This window comes from Microcebus murinus, chromosome 23, assembly GCF_040939455.1.
Source record: "Microcebus murinus isolate Inina chromosome 23, M.murinus_Inina_mat1.0, whole genome shotgun sequence".
Classification (NCBI taxonomy): domain Eukaryota; kingdom Metazoa; phylum Chordata; class Mammalia; order Primates; family Cheirogaleidae; genus Microcebus; species Microcebus murinus.
In genome coordinates, this window is record NC_134126.1 from 2,073,858 (window position 1) to 2,090,777 (window position 16,920).

General features: G+C 61.0%; 4 pseudogenes; all 4 read left to right on the forward strand.

The window, feature by feature from the left end:
• The first annotated feature begins 3,702 nt into the window (after positions 1-3,702).
• LOC142863955 (uncharacterized) lies at positions 3,703-3,821 on the forward strand (annotated as a pseudogene).
• A 3,937-nt stretch (positions 3,822-7,758) lies between these two features.
• On the forward strand, positions 7,759-7,877 carry LOC142863956 (uncharacterized; annotated as a pseudogene).
• Positions 7,878-11,814: 3,937 nt separating this feature from the next.
• Positions 11,815-11,933, forward strand: LOC142863958 (uncharacterized; annotated as a pseudogene).
• Positions 11,934-15,880: 3,947 nt separating this feature from the next.
• Positions 15,881-15,999, forward strand: LOC142863959 (uncharacterized; annotated as a pseudogene).
• The last annotated feature ends 921 nt before the right edge of the window (positions 16,000-16,920 follow it).

Consider the following 16,920-nt stretch of genomic DNA (forward strand, 5'->3'; position numbering starts at 1 on the left):
TGAGAGTCTGAGAGGGGAGGGAGTTCCCGAAGAAGGCCAGGATGTCATTTTGAGGGAGTATGTGACCAGAACTCCTCCCGTTGCTTTTGGGGTTCTATGGGCTACACGTAGGAATCTCTGGTGGTGGCACCTGATGTTGGGGGATCCGGAGTCACACCCAGACCTGCTCCACAGGCCTCCTTTTACTTTTCTCTTCGGATTCGTTATTTATTTATTTATTTATTTATTTATTTATTTATTTATTTATTTATTTATTTTTTTTTTTTTTTTTGAGACAGAGTCTCGGTTTGCTGCCCAGGCTAGAGTGAGTGCCGTGGCGTCAGCCTAGCTCACAGCAACTTCAAACTCCTGGGCTGGAGTGATCCTTCTGCCTCAGCCTCCCGGGTAGCTGGGACTACAGGCATGCGCCACCATGCCCAGCTAATTTTTTATATATATATATATATATCAGTTGGCCAATTAATTTCTTTCTATTGATAGTAGAGACGGGGTCTCGCTCTTGCTCAGGCTGGTTTTGAACTCCTGACCTTGAGCAATCCACCCGCCTCGGCCTCCCAAGAGCTAGGATTACAGGCGTGAGCCACAGCGCCCGGCCGGATTCATTATTTTTAAAAAGTGTCTCTTATCTCTATTATTGCATTTTCTTTTCTCTCTCTTTTCAAGCAGATGATGGGAGTCCAAGTATTAAGGTGACATGTGTTGCCCGTGCCCCCCTCTCCCACCCCCGTGTTCTTATTCATTTACCTCTCATGTTGTTCCAGCGTATTGTGGGGGTACCAATGTTAAGGTCGGGTGCGTTGCCCTCTCCCAGCCTCCCCCCTCGGGTCAGAGCTTCAAGTGCGCCCATCCCCCAGTCGGTGCGCACCCACCGCATTCCTAATGGATGTGTATGCCCATCCCCTCCCCACACCCGCCCGACACCCACCCGATGAAGGTGATTCCTCTGTGTCCACTTAGGTGTCCATCAGTTCGTACCCATTTGCTGGTGAGCGTGAGCACGTGGTGCTCGTGTGTCCATTCTTGGGATACTTGGCTTACTGGAACGGGTTCCAGCTCTGGCCAGGAGAACCACGAGAGGTGCCCCCTCACCGCTGCTCCTCATAGCCGAATAGCACTCCGTGGTGTCCACGCGCCACATTTCATTTACGCACTCGTGGGTCGATGGGCACTCGGGTCGCTTCCAGGTCTTTGCGATTGTGACTTGTGCCCTGACTCTAACCCTAACCCTTACCCAGCCCGTCTCCTCCACGGCCCCTGCCTGACTGACTCCTTCCCGCCCGGCCTGTCACCTGTCACCGTCCTCTGCCCCTGCCTGACACGCTCCTCCCCGCCCGGGCTGTCACCGTCCTCGGCCCCTGCCTGACGGGGCTCCTCCGTCGCCTGGGCCTTCCAAGGGCTTGGTGTGGACGCTGGTTCCAGGACGCCCTCCCAGGAAGCCGGTAGCAGGGCGGCTGCGGCGTCTCCCGCAACCCAACCGTCCGACGGCCGGCCGGCCAGCCGGCCGCCCGTCCCTAAGTGGCCTGCGGGGGACGTGCTCCCGCTGTGCCGTGGGGGCCCAGCCTGGTGTCTTCTCTGAGGCCCCGCGGCTGCCGCTCCCCGCAAGGGGAGAGCCGCGGAGGTGGGGACCGCCTCCTCATGGGGACGTACACCCAGCTCTCCACGTCGGATTCCGGGGCTCTCTGTCCTGCCAGAAGGCCCAGCTGGCCTGCGGGTCCTTAGAGTGGCAAAAACATCCGAAAACTGAGATTGAGGGTCTGGTGGGTGTCTGCGCTTTTGTGCTGGGCACCCCAGGGAGGCCCGGGGGCTGGCTGGACAACGCGGTCTGCTGGGCTGGGGGGGGGGTTTGGAGGAGCAACTGATGCCCTTTGCACTTTGGGTAGCAAGTGTCTGAGGTGTCTCTGGGCCCTGCGCCATGTGGGGGCGGGGGCGGGGGCGGGGTGGGAGGAGGAGGAGGAGGAGGAGGACGAGGAGGAGGAGGAGGCGGGAAGGGCTGTGGCCTGCAGTCGTGTTCCCCGGGGTGGCACGGCATGTGGCTTCTTCCACAGGCTGCTTGGCCTGGGCTCCCTGCACCTGGGCCTTTGGAGGACTGGCCCTGTGCTTGCCAACACTTCCTGCAGGGACCCAGAGCTGGGAGGTTGCATCTCTCAGCCCTGGGTCGGGCAGAGCCCCAGCGGGCCATGCCCACAAGCTCTCTCAGCACGGGTCCCCCAGAAGGCTCCTTTGGGACCAGGATTCTCTTGCGGGTGACTCTTTAAGGTCTGGCCCCTGGATGGAGGGGCACCAGGAGTAGAGGAGCAGGAAGGGGAAGGGGGTGGCCATGCGAGGGGACACTTTCAGGCCAAGTCCCAGCTTCAGCCTGATCCTCCTAGGAACCCCGGGGTGTACATCACACCTCCTGGTTGCCCCGCTCTGAGACAAGGAGCCGGGCTTCGCATTCCCACAGCAGCCAGTCGTGGGCTGAGGACACCTGGGGCGTTGGGAACTCCCTGGCTTCTCCTTGGATTAACATCTGGAGCTGCTTGGGAATCGTGCCGCCACACACACCCGAGTGCAGGTGTCTTCTGCACAGACTGCGGGCCTCGCTCTTCTGAATGCCGCTAGCTCGCCACCCACCCACGGGTGACCCTGGTCAGGGTACTTTCTCTCAGGGGCAGACTCTGATCCGGGCGGGCTACCGGTGTCTCTGTTTGCTCCTTTCTTTCTTCCATTTCGGGAAAGGCTTCCTTACTGGGTGTGGAAATCTCCAATGCCTTTCCTCGCCTATTCTGTCAGCTTTCAAATTCTCTTTCAGTTGCCACCCTCACAGATGGATTAGGAAACTCTTTCCGGTGCACTCATTAGTGAAATGACCTCAATGACGCTGGAATCCAATATCTAGTCGCCGATTTTTAGCGAGTCCACACGCCAGGGTGGTTGGGGTCCAATGCAGCCCCTGCCAGGCCCAGGCCCCTTGGACTGGGCCACAGGAGGACACAGAGGAGCGTCCCGGCCCCCACGGTAGCGTTGCCGGCAGTTCTCCAAGGGCTTGGGGGTTTTCCAGAGGGAGGAGATGGAGGGGACTGATTTCTTCAGCGCCCCACAAACCACGCCACCCCACCCCACCCATGGGACACATCCCGAGAGAGAGAGAGAGAGAGAGAGAGAGAGAGAGAGAGAGAGAGAGAGAGAGAGAGAGAGAGACGCCCCATACACTCGCTCCCCTCCCCCGTGCGCTGTGCCCCAGCCCTGGCCCGGGGGAATAGGCGGCCGCCCGGCCACAGGGCGCGGGGCGCAGCTGAAAGGGGTTGTGGGGGAGGGCGGCCCCTGGCTGGGGTCAAAGGGCGAGCGCCCCGCCCGCCCGCCCGTGCGCAGTCAGCGCGCTGGGGGTGGGGGCGGGGAGGTGAAGGAGGCCAGGCGAGGAGAGGAGGGGGGCTGGAAGGTCTCCACCTTGGCGGGTCCAGCCGTGGAGGCGCATCTTGTGTGAGTGTGAGTGAGTGAGTGAGTGTGAGTGTGAGTGTGTGTGTATAGAGAGACAGCCCCCAACCCCGGCCCGCCGCTCCCTGCCCGCCCCGCCTGTCACCCCCGCCCGCCGGACCCGGCCGGCGAACTCAACAGGCCCGGCCCGGCGCGGGTCAGCGCCGGCGCGGGGCCTGGGGCGGGAGGAGGCGGCGGGGAAGCGCAGAGAGGCTCGGCTTCTTGAGCGGGGCAGGGGCGCCCTCCGGCGTCCACGGCCACACCACCCTGAACGCGCCCGATCTCCTCTGGTCTCGGAAGCTAAGCAGGGTCGGGCCTGGTTAGAACTTGGATGGGAGACCGCCCGGGAATACCGGGTGCCTTAGGCTTCTTCTTCTTCTTTTTTTTTTTTTTTTGCCTCTGGTTCTGTCGCGTTTCTGGGAGTGCGGGGGCGGCCCGGGGTGGGGGTGACCCCCACCCTCAGCGCCCGCCGCGGTGCCTGGCGCCCCAGCCCGCACCGTGGGGCCTCCTCTTGTCCCGAGCCGCGACACCGCCGCCACGCGGCAGCATGCGTGGCTTCTGGACTGTCAGGTCTCAGACCAAAGGTCTGCTCTGTGGGAACCGACACGCTGGAGGAAACCTTGAGAGTCTGAGAGGGGAGGGAGTTCCCGAAGAAGGCCAGGATGTCATTTTGAGGGAGTATGTGACCAGAACTCCTCCCGTTGCTTTTGGGGTTCTATGGGCTACACGTAGGAATCTCTGGTGGTGGCACCTGATGTTGGGGGATCCGGAGTCACACCCAGACCTGCTCCACAGGCCTCCTTTTACTTTTCTCTTCGGATTCGTTATTTTTTTATTTATTTATTTATTTATTTATTTATTTATTTATTTTTTTTTTTTGAGACAGAGTCTCGGTTTGTTGCCCAGGCTAGAGTGAGTGCCGTGGCGTCAGCCTAGCTCACAGCAACTTCAAACTCCTGGGCTGGAGTGATCCTTCTGCCTCAGCCTCCCGGGTAGCTGGGACTACAGGCATGCGCCACCATGCCCAGCTAATTTTTTATATATATATATATATATCAGTTGGCCAATTAATTTCTTTCTATTGATAGTAGAGACGGGGTCTCGCTCTTGCTCAGGCTGGTTTTGAACTCCTGACCTTGAGCAATCCACCCGCCTCGGCCTCCCAAGAGCTAGGATTACAGGCGTGAGCCACAGCGCCCGGCCGGATTCATTATTTTTAAAAAGTGTCTCTTATCTCTATTATTGCATTTTCTTTTCTCTCTCTTTTCAAGCAGATGATGGGAGTCCAAGTATTAAGGTGACATGTGTTGCCCGTGCCCCCCTCTCCCACCCCCGTGTTCTTATTCATTTACCTCTCATGTTGTTCCAGCGTATTGTGGGGGTACCAATGTTAAGGTCGGGTGCGTTGCCCTCTCCCAGCCTCCCCCCTCGGGTCAGAGCTTCAAGTGCGCCCATCCCCCAGTCGGTGCGCACCCACCGCATTCCTAATGGATGTGTATGCCCATCCCCTCCCCACACCCGCCCGACACCCACCCGATGAAGGTGATTCCTCTGTGTCCACTTAGGTGTCCATCAGTTCGTACCCATTTGCTGGTGAGCGTGAGCACGTGGTGCTCGTGTGTCCATTCTTGGGATACTTGGCTTACTGGAACGGGTTCCAGCTCTGGCCAGGAGAACCACGAGAGGTGCCCCCTCACCGCTGCTCCTCATAGCCGAATAGCACTCCGTGGTGTCCACGCGCCACATTTCATTTACGCACTCGTGGGTCGATGGGCACTCGGGTCGCTTCCAGGTCTTTGCGATTGTGACTTGTGCCCTGACTCTAACCCTAACCCTTACCCAGCCCGTCTCCTCCACGGCCCCTGCCTGACTGACTCCTTCCCGCCCGGCCTGTCACCTGTCACCGTCCTCTGCCCCTGCCTGACACGCTCCTCCCCGCCCGGGCTGTCACCGTCCTCGGCCCCTGCCTGACGGGGCTCCTCCGTCGCCTGGGCCTTCCAAGGGCTTGGTGTGGACGCTGGTTCCAGGACGCCCTCCCAGGAAGCCGGTAGCAGGGCGGCTGCGGCGTCTCCCGCAACCCAACCGTCCGACGGCCGGCCGGCCGGCCGCCCGTCCCTAAGTGGCCTGCGGGGGACGTGCTCCCGCTGTGCCGTGGGGGCCCAGCCTGGTGTCTTCTCTGAGGCCCCGCGGCTGCCGCTCCCCGCAAGGGGAGAGCCGCGGAGGTGGGGACCGCCTCCTCATGGGGACGTACACCCAGCTCTCCACGTCGGATTCCGGGGCTCTCTGTCCTGCCAGAAGGCCCAGCTGGCCTGCGGGTCCTTAGAGTGGCAAAAACATCCGAAAACTGAGATTGAGGGTCTGGTGGGTGTCTGCACTTTTGTGCTGGGCACCCCAGGGAGGCCCGGGGGCTGGCTGGACAACGCGGTCTGCTGGGCTGGGGGGGGGGTTTGGAGGAGCAACTGATGCCCTTTGCACTTTGGGTAGCAAGTGTCTGAGGTGTCTCTGGGCCCTGCGCCATGTGGGGGCGGGGGCGGGGGCGGGGTGGGAGGAGGAGGAGGAGGAGGAGGACGAGGAGGAGGAGGCGGGAAGGGCTGTGGCCTGCAGTCGTGTTCCCCGGGGTGGCACGGCATGTGGCTTCTTCCACAGGCTGCTTGGCCTGGGCTCCCTGCACCTGGGCCTTTGGAGGACTGGCCCTGTGCTTGCCAACACTTCCTGCAGGGACCCAGAGCTGGGAGGTTGCATCTCTCAGCCCTGGGTCGGGCAGAGCCCCAGCGGGCCATGCCCACAAGCTCTCTCAGCACGGGTCCCCCAGAAGGCTCCTTTGGGACCAGGATTCTCTTGCGGGTGACTCTTTAAGGTCTGGCCCCTGGATGGAGGGACACCAGGAGTAGAGGAGCAGGAAGGGGAAGGGGGTGGCCATGCGAGGGGACACTTTCAGGCCAAGTCCCAGCTTCAGCCTGATCCTCCTAGGAACCCCGGGGTGTACATCACACCTCCTGGTTGCCCCGCTCTGAGACAAGGAGCCGGGCTTCGCATTCCCACAGCAGCCAGTCGTGGGCTGAGGACACCTGGGGCGTTGGGAACTCCCTGGCTTCTCCTTGGATTAACATCTGGAGCTGCTTGGGAATCGTGCCGCCACACACACCCGAGTGCAGGTGTCTTCTGCACAGACTGCGGGCCTCGCTCTTCTGAATGCCGCTAGCTCGCCACCCACCCACGGGTGACCCTGGTCAGGGTACTTTCTCTCAGGGGCAGACTCTGATCCGGGCGGGCTACCAGTGTCTCTGTTTGCTCCTTTCTTTCTTCCATTTCGGGAAAGGCTTCCTTACTGGGTGTGGAAATCTCCAATGCCTTTCCTCGCCTATTCTGTCAGCTTTCAAATTCTCTTTCAGTTGCCACCCTCACAGATGGATTAGGAAACTCTTTCCGGTGCACTCATTAGTGAAATGACCTCAATGACGCTGGAATCCAATATCTAGTCGCCGATTTTTAGCGAGTCCACACGCCAGGGTGGTTGGGGTCCAATGCAGCCCCTGCCAGGCCCAGGCCCCTTGGACTGGGCCACAGGAGGACACAGAGGAGCGTCCCGGCCCCCACGGTAGCGTTGCCGGCAGTTCTCCAAGGGCTTGGGGGTTTTCCAGAGGGAGGAGATGGAGGGGACTGATTTCTTCAGCGCCCCACAAACCACGCCACCCCACCCCACCCATGGGACACATCCCGAGAGAGAGAGAGAGAGAGAGAGAGAGAGAGAGAGAGAGAGAGAGAGAGAGAGAGAGAGAGAGAGAGACGCCCCATACACTCGCTCCCCTCCCCCGTGCGCTGTGCCCCAGCCCTGGCCCGGGGGAATAGGCGGCCGCCCGGCCACAGGGCGCGGGGCGCAGCTGAAAGGGGTTGTGGGGGAGGGCGGCCCCTGGCTGGGGTCAAAGGGCGAGCGCCCCGCCCGCCCATGCGCAGTCAGCGCGCTGGGGGTGGGGGCGGGGAGGTGAAGGAGGCCAGGCGAGGAGAGGAGGGGGGCTGGAAGGTCTCCACCTTGGCGGGTCCAGCCGTGGAGGCACATCTTGTGTGAGTGTGAGTGAGTGAGTGAGTGTGAGTGTGAGTGTGTGTGTATAGAGAGACAGCCCCCAACCCCGGCCCGCCGCTCCCTGCCCGCCCCGCCTGTCACCCCCGCCCGCCGGACCCGGCCGGCGAACTCAACAGGCCCGGCCCGGCGCGGGTCAGCGCCGGCGCGGGGCCTGGGGCGGGAGGAGGCGGCGGGGAAGCGCAGAGAGGCTCGGCTTCTTGAGCGGGACAGGGGCGCCCTCCGGCGTCCACGGCCACACCACCCTGAACGCGCCCGATCTCCTCTGGTCTCGGAAGCTAAGCAGGGTCGGGCCTGGTTAGAACTTGGATGGGAGACCGCCCGGGAATACCGGGTGCCTTAGGCTTCTTCTTCTTCTTTTTTTTTTTTTTTTGCCTCTGGTTCTGTCGCGTTTCTGGGAGTGCGGGGGCGGCCCGGGGTGGGGGTGACCCCCACCCTCAGCGCCCGCCGCGGTGCCTGGCGCCCCAGCCCGCACCGTGGGGCCTCCTCTTGTCCCGAGCCGCGACACCGCCGCCACGCGGCAGCATGCGTGGCTTCTGGACTGTCAGGTCTCAGACCAAAGGTCTGCTCTGTGGGAACCGACACGCTGGAGGAAACCTTGAGAGTCTGAGAGGGGAGGGAGTTCCCGAAGAAGGCCAGGATGTCATTTTGAGGGAGTATGTGACCAGAACTCCTCCCGTTGCTTTTGGGGTTCTATGGGCTACACGTAGGAATCTCTGGTGGTGGCACCTGATGTTGGGGGATCCGGAGTCACACCCAGACCTGCTCCACAGGCCTCCTTTTACTTTTCTCTTCGGATTCGTTATTTTTTTATTTATTTATTTATTTATTTATTTATTTATTTATTTATTTTTTTTTGAGACAGAGTCTCGGTTTGTTGCCCAGGCTAGAGTGAGTGCCGTGGCGTCAGCCTAGCTCACAGCAACTTCAAACTCCTGGGCTGGAGTGATCCTTCTGCCTCAGCCTCCCGGGTAGCTGGGACTACAGGCATGCGCCACCATGCCCAGCTAATTTTTTATATATATATATATATATCAGTTGGCCAATTAATTTCTTTCTATTGATAGTAGAGACGGGGTCTCGCTCTTGCTCAGGCTGGTTTTGAACTCCTGACCTTGAGCAATCCACCCGCCTCGGCCTCCCAAGAGCTAGGATTACAGGCGTGAGCCACAGCGCCCGGCCGGATTCATTATTTTTAAAAAGTGTCTCTTATCTCTATTATTGCATTTTCTTTTCTCTCTCTTTTCAAGCAGATGATGGGAGTCCAAGTATTAAGGTGACATGTGTTGCCCGTGCCCCCCTCTCCCACCCCCGTGTTCTTATTCATTTACCTCTCATGTTGTTCCAGCGTATTGTGGGGGTACCAATGTTAAGGTCGGGTGCGTTGCCCTCTCCCAGCCTCCCCCCTCGGGTCAGAGCTTCAAGTGCGCCCATCCCCCAGTCGGTGCGCACCCACCGCATTCCTAATGGATGTGTATGCCCATCCCCTCCCCACACCCGCCCGACACCCACCCGATGAAGGTGATTCCTCTGTGTCCACTTAGGTGTCCATCAGTTCGTACCCATTTGCTGGTGAGCGTGAGCACGTGGTGCTCGTGTGTCCATTCTTGGGATACTTGGCTTACTGGAACGGGTTCCAGCTCTGGCCAGGAGAACCACGAGAGGTGCCCCCTCACCGCTGCTCCTCATAGCCGAATAGCACTCCGTGGTGTCCACGCGCCACATTTCATTTACGCACTCGTGGGTCGATGGGCACTCGGGTCGCTTCCAGGTCTTTGCGATTGTGACTTGTGCCCTGACTCTAACCCTAACCCTTACCCAGCCCGTCTCCTCCACGGCCCCTGCCTGACTGACTCCTTCCCGCCCGGCCTGTCACCTGTCACCGTCCTCTGCCCCTGCCTGACACGCTCCTCCCCGCCCGGGCTGTCACCGTCCTCGGCCCCTGCCTGACGGGGCTCCTCCGTCGCCTGGGCCTTCCAAGGGCTTGGTGTGGACGCTGGTTCCAGGACGCCCTCCCAGGAAGCCGGTAGCAGGGCGGCTGCGGCGTCTCCCGCAACCCAACCGTCCGACGGCCGGCCGGCCAGCCGGCCGCCCGTCCCTAAGTGGCCTGCGGGGGACGTGCTCCCGCTGTGCCGTGGGGGCCCAGCCTGGTGTCTTCTCTGAGGCCCCGCGGCTGCCGCTCCCCGCAAGGGGAGAGCCGCGGAGGTGGGGACCGCCTCCTCATGGGGACGTACACCCAGCTCTCCACGTCGGATTCCGGGGCTCTCTGTCCTGCCAGAAGGCCCAGCTGGCCTGCGGGTCCTTAGAGTGGCAAAAACATCCGAAAACTGAGATTGAGGGTCTGGTGGGTGTCTGCGCTTTTGTGCTGGGCACCCCAGGGAGGCCCGGGGGCTGGCTGGACAACGCGGTCTGCTGGGCTGGGGGGGGGGTTTGGAGGAGCAACTGATGCCCTTTGCACTTTGGGTAGCAAGTGTCTGAGGTGTCTCTGGGCCCTGCGCCATGTGGGGGCGGGGGCGGGGGCGGGGTGGGAGGAGGAGGAGGAGGAGGAGGACGAGGAGGAGGAGGAGGCGGGAAGGGCTGTGGCCTGCAGTCGTGTTCCCCGGGGTGGCACGGCATGTGGCTTCTTCCACAGGCTGCTTGGCCTGGGCTCCCTGCACCTGGGCCTTTGGAGGACTGGCCCTGTGCTTGCCAACACTTCCTGCAGGGACCCAGAGCTGGGAGGTTGCATCTCTCAGCCCTGGGTCGGGCAGAGCCCCAGCGGGCCATGCCCACAAGCTCTCTCAGCACGGGTCCCCCAGAAGGCTCCTTTGGGACCAGGATTCTCTTGCGGGTGACTCTTTAAGGTCTGGCCCCTGGATGGAGGGGCACCAGGAGTAGAGGAGCAGGAAGGGGAAGGGGGTGGCCATGCGAGGGGACACTTTCAGGCCAAGTCCCAGCTTCAGCCTGATCCTCCTAGGAACCCCGGGGTGTACATCACACCTCCTGGTTGCCCCGCTCTGAGACAAGGAGCCGGGCTTCGCATTCCCACAGCAGCCAGTCGTGGGCTGAGGACACCTGGGGCGTTGGGAACTCCCTGGCTTCTCCTTGGATTAACATCTGGAGCTGCTTGGGAATCGTGCCGCCACACACACCCGAGTGCAGGTGTCTTCTGCACAGACTGCGGGCCTCGCTCTTCTGAATGCCGCTAGCTCGCCACCCACCCACGGGTGACCCTGGTCAGGGTACTTTCTCTCAGGGGCAGACTCTGATCCGGGCGGGCTACCAGTGTCTCTGTTTGCTCCTTTCTTTCTTCCATTTCGGGAAAGGCTTCCTTACTGGGTGTGGAAATCTCCAATGCCTTTCCTCGCCTATTCTGTCAGCTTTCAAATTCTCTTTCAGTTGCCACCCTCACAGATGGATTAGGAAACTCTTTCCGGTGCACTCATTAGTGAAATGACCTCAATGACGCTGGAATCCAATATCTAGTCGCCGATTTTTAGCGAGTCCACACGCCAGGGTGGTTGGGGTCCAATGCAGCCCCTGCCAGGCCCAGGCCCCTTGGACTGGGCCACAGGAGGACACAGAGGAGCGTCCCGGCCCCCACGGTAGCGTTGCCGGCAGTTCTCCAAGGGCTTGGGGGTTTTCCAGAGGGAGGAGATGGAGGGGACTGATTTCTTCAGCGCCCCACAAACCACGCCACCCCACCCCACCCATGGGACACATCCTGAGAGAGAGAGAGAGAGAGAGAGAGAGAGAGAGAGAGAGAGAGAGAGAGAGAGAGAGAGACGCCCCATACACTCGCTCCCCTCCCCCGTGCGCTGTGCCCCAGCCCTGGCCCGGGGGAATAGGCGGCCGCCCGGCCACAGGGCGCGGGGCGCAGCTGAAAGGGGTTGTGGGGGAGGGCGGCCCCTGGCTGGGGTCAAAGGGCGAGCGCCCCGCCCGCCCATGCGCAGTCAGCGCGCTGGGGGTGGGGGCGGGGAGGTGAAGGAGGCCAGGCGAGGAGAGGAGGGGGGCTGGAAGGTCTCCACCTTGGCGGGTCCAGCCGTGGAGGCACATCTTGTGTGAGTGTGAGTGAGTGAGTGAGTGTGAGTGTGAGTGTGTGTGTATAGAGAGACAGCCCCCAACCCCGGCCCGCCGCTCCCTGCCCGCCCCGCCTGTCACCCCCGCCCGCCGGACCCGGCCGGCGAACTCAACAGGCCCGGCCCGGCGCGGGTCAGCGCCGGCGCGGGGCCTGGGGCGGGAGGAGGCGGCGGGGAAGCGCAGAGAGGCTCGGCTTCTTGAGCGGGACAGGGGCGCCCTCCGGCGTCCACGGCCACACCACCCTGAACGCGCCCGATCTCCTCTGGTCTCGGAAGCTAAGCAGGGTCGGGCCTGGTTAGAACTTGGATGGGAGACCGCCCGGGAATACCGGGTGCCTTAGGCTTCTTCTTCTTCTTTTTTTTTTTTTTTTGCCTCTGGTTCTGTCGCGTTTCTGGGAGTGCGGGGGCGGCCCGGGGTGGGGGTGACCCCCACCCTCAGCGCCCGCCGCGGTGCCTGGCGCCCCAGCCCGCACCGTGGGGCCTCCTCTTGTCCCGAGCCGCGACACCGCCGCCACGCGGCAGCATGCGTGGCTTCTGGACTGTCAGGTCTCAGACCAAAGGTCTGCTCTGTGGGAACTGACACGCTGGAGGAAACCTTGAGAGTCTGAGAGGGGAGGGAGTTCCCGAAGAAGGCCAGGATGTCATTTTGAGGGAGTATGTGACCAGAACTCCTCCCGTTGCTTTTGGGGTTCTATGGGCTACACGTAGGAATCTCTGGTGGTGGCACCTGATGTTGGGGGATCCGGAGTCACACCCAGACCTGCTCCACAGGCCTCCTTTTACTTTTCTCTTCGGATTCGTTATTTTTTTATTTATTTATTTATTTATTTATTTATTTATTTATTTATTTATTTATTTTTTTTTGAGACAGAGTCTCGGTTTGTTGCCCAGGCTAGAGTGAGTGCCGTGGCGTCAGCCTAGCTCACAGCAACTTCAAACTCCTGGGCTGGAGTGATCCTTCTGCCTCAGCCTCCCGGGTAGCTGGGACTACAGGCATGCGCCACCATGCCCAGCTAATTTTTTATATATATATATATATCAGTTGGCCAATTAATTTCTTTCTATTGATAGTAGAGACGGGGTCTCGCTCTTGCTCAGGCTGGTTTTGAACTCCTGACCTTGAGCAATCCACCCGCCTCGGCCTCCCAAGAGCTAGGATTACAGGCGTGAGCCACAGCGCCCGGCCGGATTCATTATTTTTAAAAAGTGTCTCTTATCTCTATTATTGCATTTTCTTTTCTCTCTCTTTTCAAGCAGATGATGGGAGTCCAAGTATTAAGGTGACATGTGTTGCCCGTGCCCCCCTCTCCCACCCCCGTGTTCTTATTCATTTACCTCTCATGTTGTTCCAGCGTATTGTGGGGGTACCAATGTTAAGGTCGGGTGCGTTGCCCTCTCCCAGCCTCCCCCCTCGGGTCAGAGCTTCAAGTGCGCCCATCCCCCAGTCGGTGCGCACCCACCGCATTCCTAATGGATGTGTATGCCCATCCCCTCCCCACACCCGCCCGACACCCACCCGATGAAGGTGATTCCTCTGTGTCCACTTAGGTGTCCATCAGTTCGTACCCATTTGCTGGTGAGCGTGAGCACGTGGTGCTCGTGTGTCCATTCTTGGGATACTTGGCTTACTGGAACGGGTTCCAGCTCTGGCCAGGAGAACCACGAGAGGTGCCCCCTCACCGCTGCTCCTCATAGCCGAATAGCACTCCGTGGTGTCCACGCGCCACATTTCATTTACGCACTCGTGGGTCGATGGGCACTCGGGTCGCTTCCAGGTCTTTGCGATTGTGACTTGTGCCCTGACTCTAACCCTAACCCTTACCCAGCCCGTCTCCTCCACGGCCCCTGCCTGACTGACTCCTTCCCGCCCGGCCTGTCACCTGTCACCGTCCTCTGCCCCTGCCTGACACGCTCCTCCCCGCCCGGGCTGTCACCGTCCTCGGCCCCTGCCTGACGGGGCTCCTCCGTCGCCTGGGCCTTCCAAGGGCTTGGTGTGGACGCTGGTTCCAGGACGCCCTCCCAGGAAGCCGGTAGCAGGGCGGCTGCGGCGTCTCCCGCAACCCAACCGTCCGACGGCCGGCCGGCCAGCCGGCCGCCCGTCCCTAAGTGGCCTGCGGGGGACGTGCTCCCGCTGTGCCGTGGGGGCCCAGCCTGGTGTCTTCTCTGAGGCCCCGCGGCTGCCGCTCCCCGCAAGGGGAGAGCCGCGGAGGTGGGGACCGCCTCCTCATGGGGACGTACACCCAGCTCTCCACGTCGGATTCCGGGGCTCTCTGTCCTGCCAGAAGGCCCAGCTGGCCTGCGGGTCCTTAGAGTGGCAAAAACATCCGAAAACTGAGATTGAGGGTCTGGTGGGTGTCTGCGCTTTTGTGCTGGGCACCCCAGGGAGGCCCGGGGGCTGGCTGGACAACGCGGTCTGCTGGGCTGGGGGGGGGGTTTGGAGGAGCAACTGATGCCCTTTGCACTTTGGGTAGCAAGTGTCTGAGGTGTCTCTGGGCCCTGCGCCATGTGGGGGCGGGGGCGGGGGCGGGGTGGGAGGAGGAGGAGGAGGAGGAGGACGAGGAGGAGGAGGAGGCGGGAAGGGCTGTGGCCTGCAGTCGTGTTCCCCGGGGTGGCACGGCATGTGGCTTCTTCCACAGGCTGCTTGGCCTGGGCTCCCTGCACCTGGGCCTTTGGAGGACTGGCCCTGTGCTTGCCAACACTTCCTGCAGGGACCCAGAGCTGGGAGGTTGCATCTCTCAGCCCTGGGTCGGGCAGAGCCCCAGCGGGCCATGCCCACAAGCTCTCTCAGCACGGGTCCCCCAGAAGGCTCCTTTGGGACCAGGATTCTCTTGCGGGTGACTCTTTAAGGTCTGGCCCCTGGATGGAGGGGCACCAGGAGTAGAGGAGCAGGAAGGGGAAGGGGGTGGCCATGCGAGGGGACACTTTCAGGCCAAGTCCCAGCTTCAGCCTGATCCTCCTAGGAACCCCGGGGTGTACATCACACCTCCTGGTTGCCCCGCTCTGAGACAAGGAGCCGGGCTTCGCATTCCCACAGCAGCCAGTCGTGGGCTGAGGACACCTGGGGCGTTGGGAACTCCCTGGCTTCTCCTTGGATTAACATCTGGAGCTGCTTGGGAATCGTGCCGCCACACACACCCGAGTGCAGGTGTCTTCTGCACAGACTGCGGGCCTCGCTCTTCTGAATGCCGCTAGCTCGCCACCCACCCACGGGTGACCCTGGTCAGGGTACTTTCTCTCAGGGGCAGACTCTGATCCGGGCGGGCTACCGGTGTCTCTGTTTGCTCCTTTCTTTCTTCCATTTCGGGAAAGGCTTCCTTACTGGGTGTGGAAATCTCCAATGCCTTTCCTCGCCTATTCTGTCAGCTTTCAAATTCTCTTTCAGTTGCCACCCTCACAGATGGATTAGGAAACTCTTTCCGGTGCACTCATTAGTGAAATGACCTCAATGACGCTGGAATCCAATATCTAGTCGCCGATTTTTAGCGAGTCCACACGCCAGGGTGGTTGGGGTCCAATGCAGCCCCTGCCAGGCCCAGGCCCCTTGGACTGGGCCACAGGAGGACACAGAGGAGCGTCCCGGCCCCCACGGTAGCGTTGCCGGCAGTTCTCCAAGGGCTTGGGGGTTTTCCAGAGGGAGGAGATGGAGGGGACTGATTTCTTCAGCGCCCCACAAACCACGCCACCCCACCCCACCCATGGGACACATCCCGAGAGAGAGAGAGAGAGAGAGAGAGAGAGAGAGAGAGAGAGAGAGAGAGAGAGAGAGAGAGAGAGACGCCCCATACACTCGCTCCCCTCCCCCGTGCGCTGTGCCCCAGCCCTGGCCCGGGGAATAGGCGGCCGCCCGGCCACAGGGCGCGGGGCGCAGCTGAAAGGGGTTGTGGGGAGGGCGGCCCCTGGCTGGGGTCAAAGGGCGAGCGCCCCGCCCGCCCGTGCGCAGTCAGCGCGCTGGGGGTGGGGGCGGGGAGGTGAAGGAGGCCAGGCGAGGAGAGGAGGGGGGCTGGAAGGTCTCCACCTTGGCGGGTCCAGCCGTGGAGGCGCATCTTGTGTGAGTGTGAGTGAGTGAGTGAGTGTGAGTGTGAGTGTGTGTGTATAGAGAGACAGCCCCCAACCCCGGCCCGCCGCTCCCTGCCCGCCCCGCCTGTCACCCCCGCCCGCCGGACCCGGCCGGCGAACTCAACAGGCCCGGCCCGGCGCGGGTCAGCGCCGGCGCGGGGCCTGGGGCGGGAGGAGGCGGCGGGGAAGCGCAGAGAGGCTCGGCTTCTTGAGCGGGGCAGGGGCGCCCTCCGGCGTCCACGGCCACACCACCCTGAACGCGCCCGATCTCCTCTGGTCTCGGAAGCTAAGCAGGGTCGGGCCTGGTTAGAACTTGGATGGGAGACCGCCCGGGAATACCGGGTGCCTTAGGCTTCTTCTTCTTCTTTTTTTTTTTTTTTGCCTCTGGTTCTGTCGCGTTTCTGGGAGTGCGGGGGCGGCCCGGGGTGGGGGTGACCCCCACCCTCAGCGCCCGCCGCGGTGCCTGGCGCCCCAGCCCGCACCGTGGGGCCTCCTCTTGTCCCGAGCCGCGACACCGCCGCCACGCGGCAGCATGCGTGGCTTCTGGACTGTCAGGTCTCAGACCAAAGGTCTGCTCTGTGGGAACCGACACGCTGGAGGAAACCTTGAGAGTCTGAGAGGGGAGGGAGTTCCCGAAGAAGGCCAGGATGTCATTTTGAGGGAGTATGTGACCAGAACTCCTCCCGTTGCTTTTGGGGTTCTATGGGCTACACGTAGGAATCTCTGGTGGTGGCACCTGATGTTGGGGGATCCGGAGTCACACCCAGACCTGCTCCACAGGCCTCCTTTTACTTTTCTCTTCGGATTCGTTATTTTTTTATTTATTTATTTATTTATTTATTTATTTTATTTTTTTTTTTTTTTTGAGACAGAGTCTCGGTTTGTTGCCCAGGCTAGAGTGAGTGCCGTGGCGTCAGCCTAGCTCACAGCAACTTCAAACTCCTGGGCTGGAGTGATCCTTCTGCCTCAGCCTCCCGGGTAGCTGGGACTACAGGCATGTGCCACCATGCCCAGCTAATTTTATATATATATATATATATCAGTTGGCCAATTAATTTCTTTCTATTGATAGTAGAGACGGGGTCTCGCTCTTGCTCAGGCTGGTTTTGAACTCCTGACCTTGAGCAATCCACCCGCCTCGGCCTCCCAAGAGCTAGGATTACAGGCGTGAGCCACAGCGCCCGGCCGGATTCATTATTTTTAAAAAGTGTCTCTTATCTCTATTATTGCATTTTCTTTTCTCTCTCTTTTCAAGCAGATGATGGGAGTCCAAGT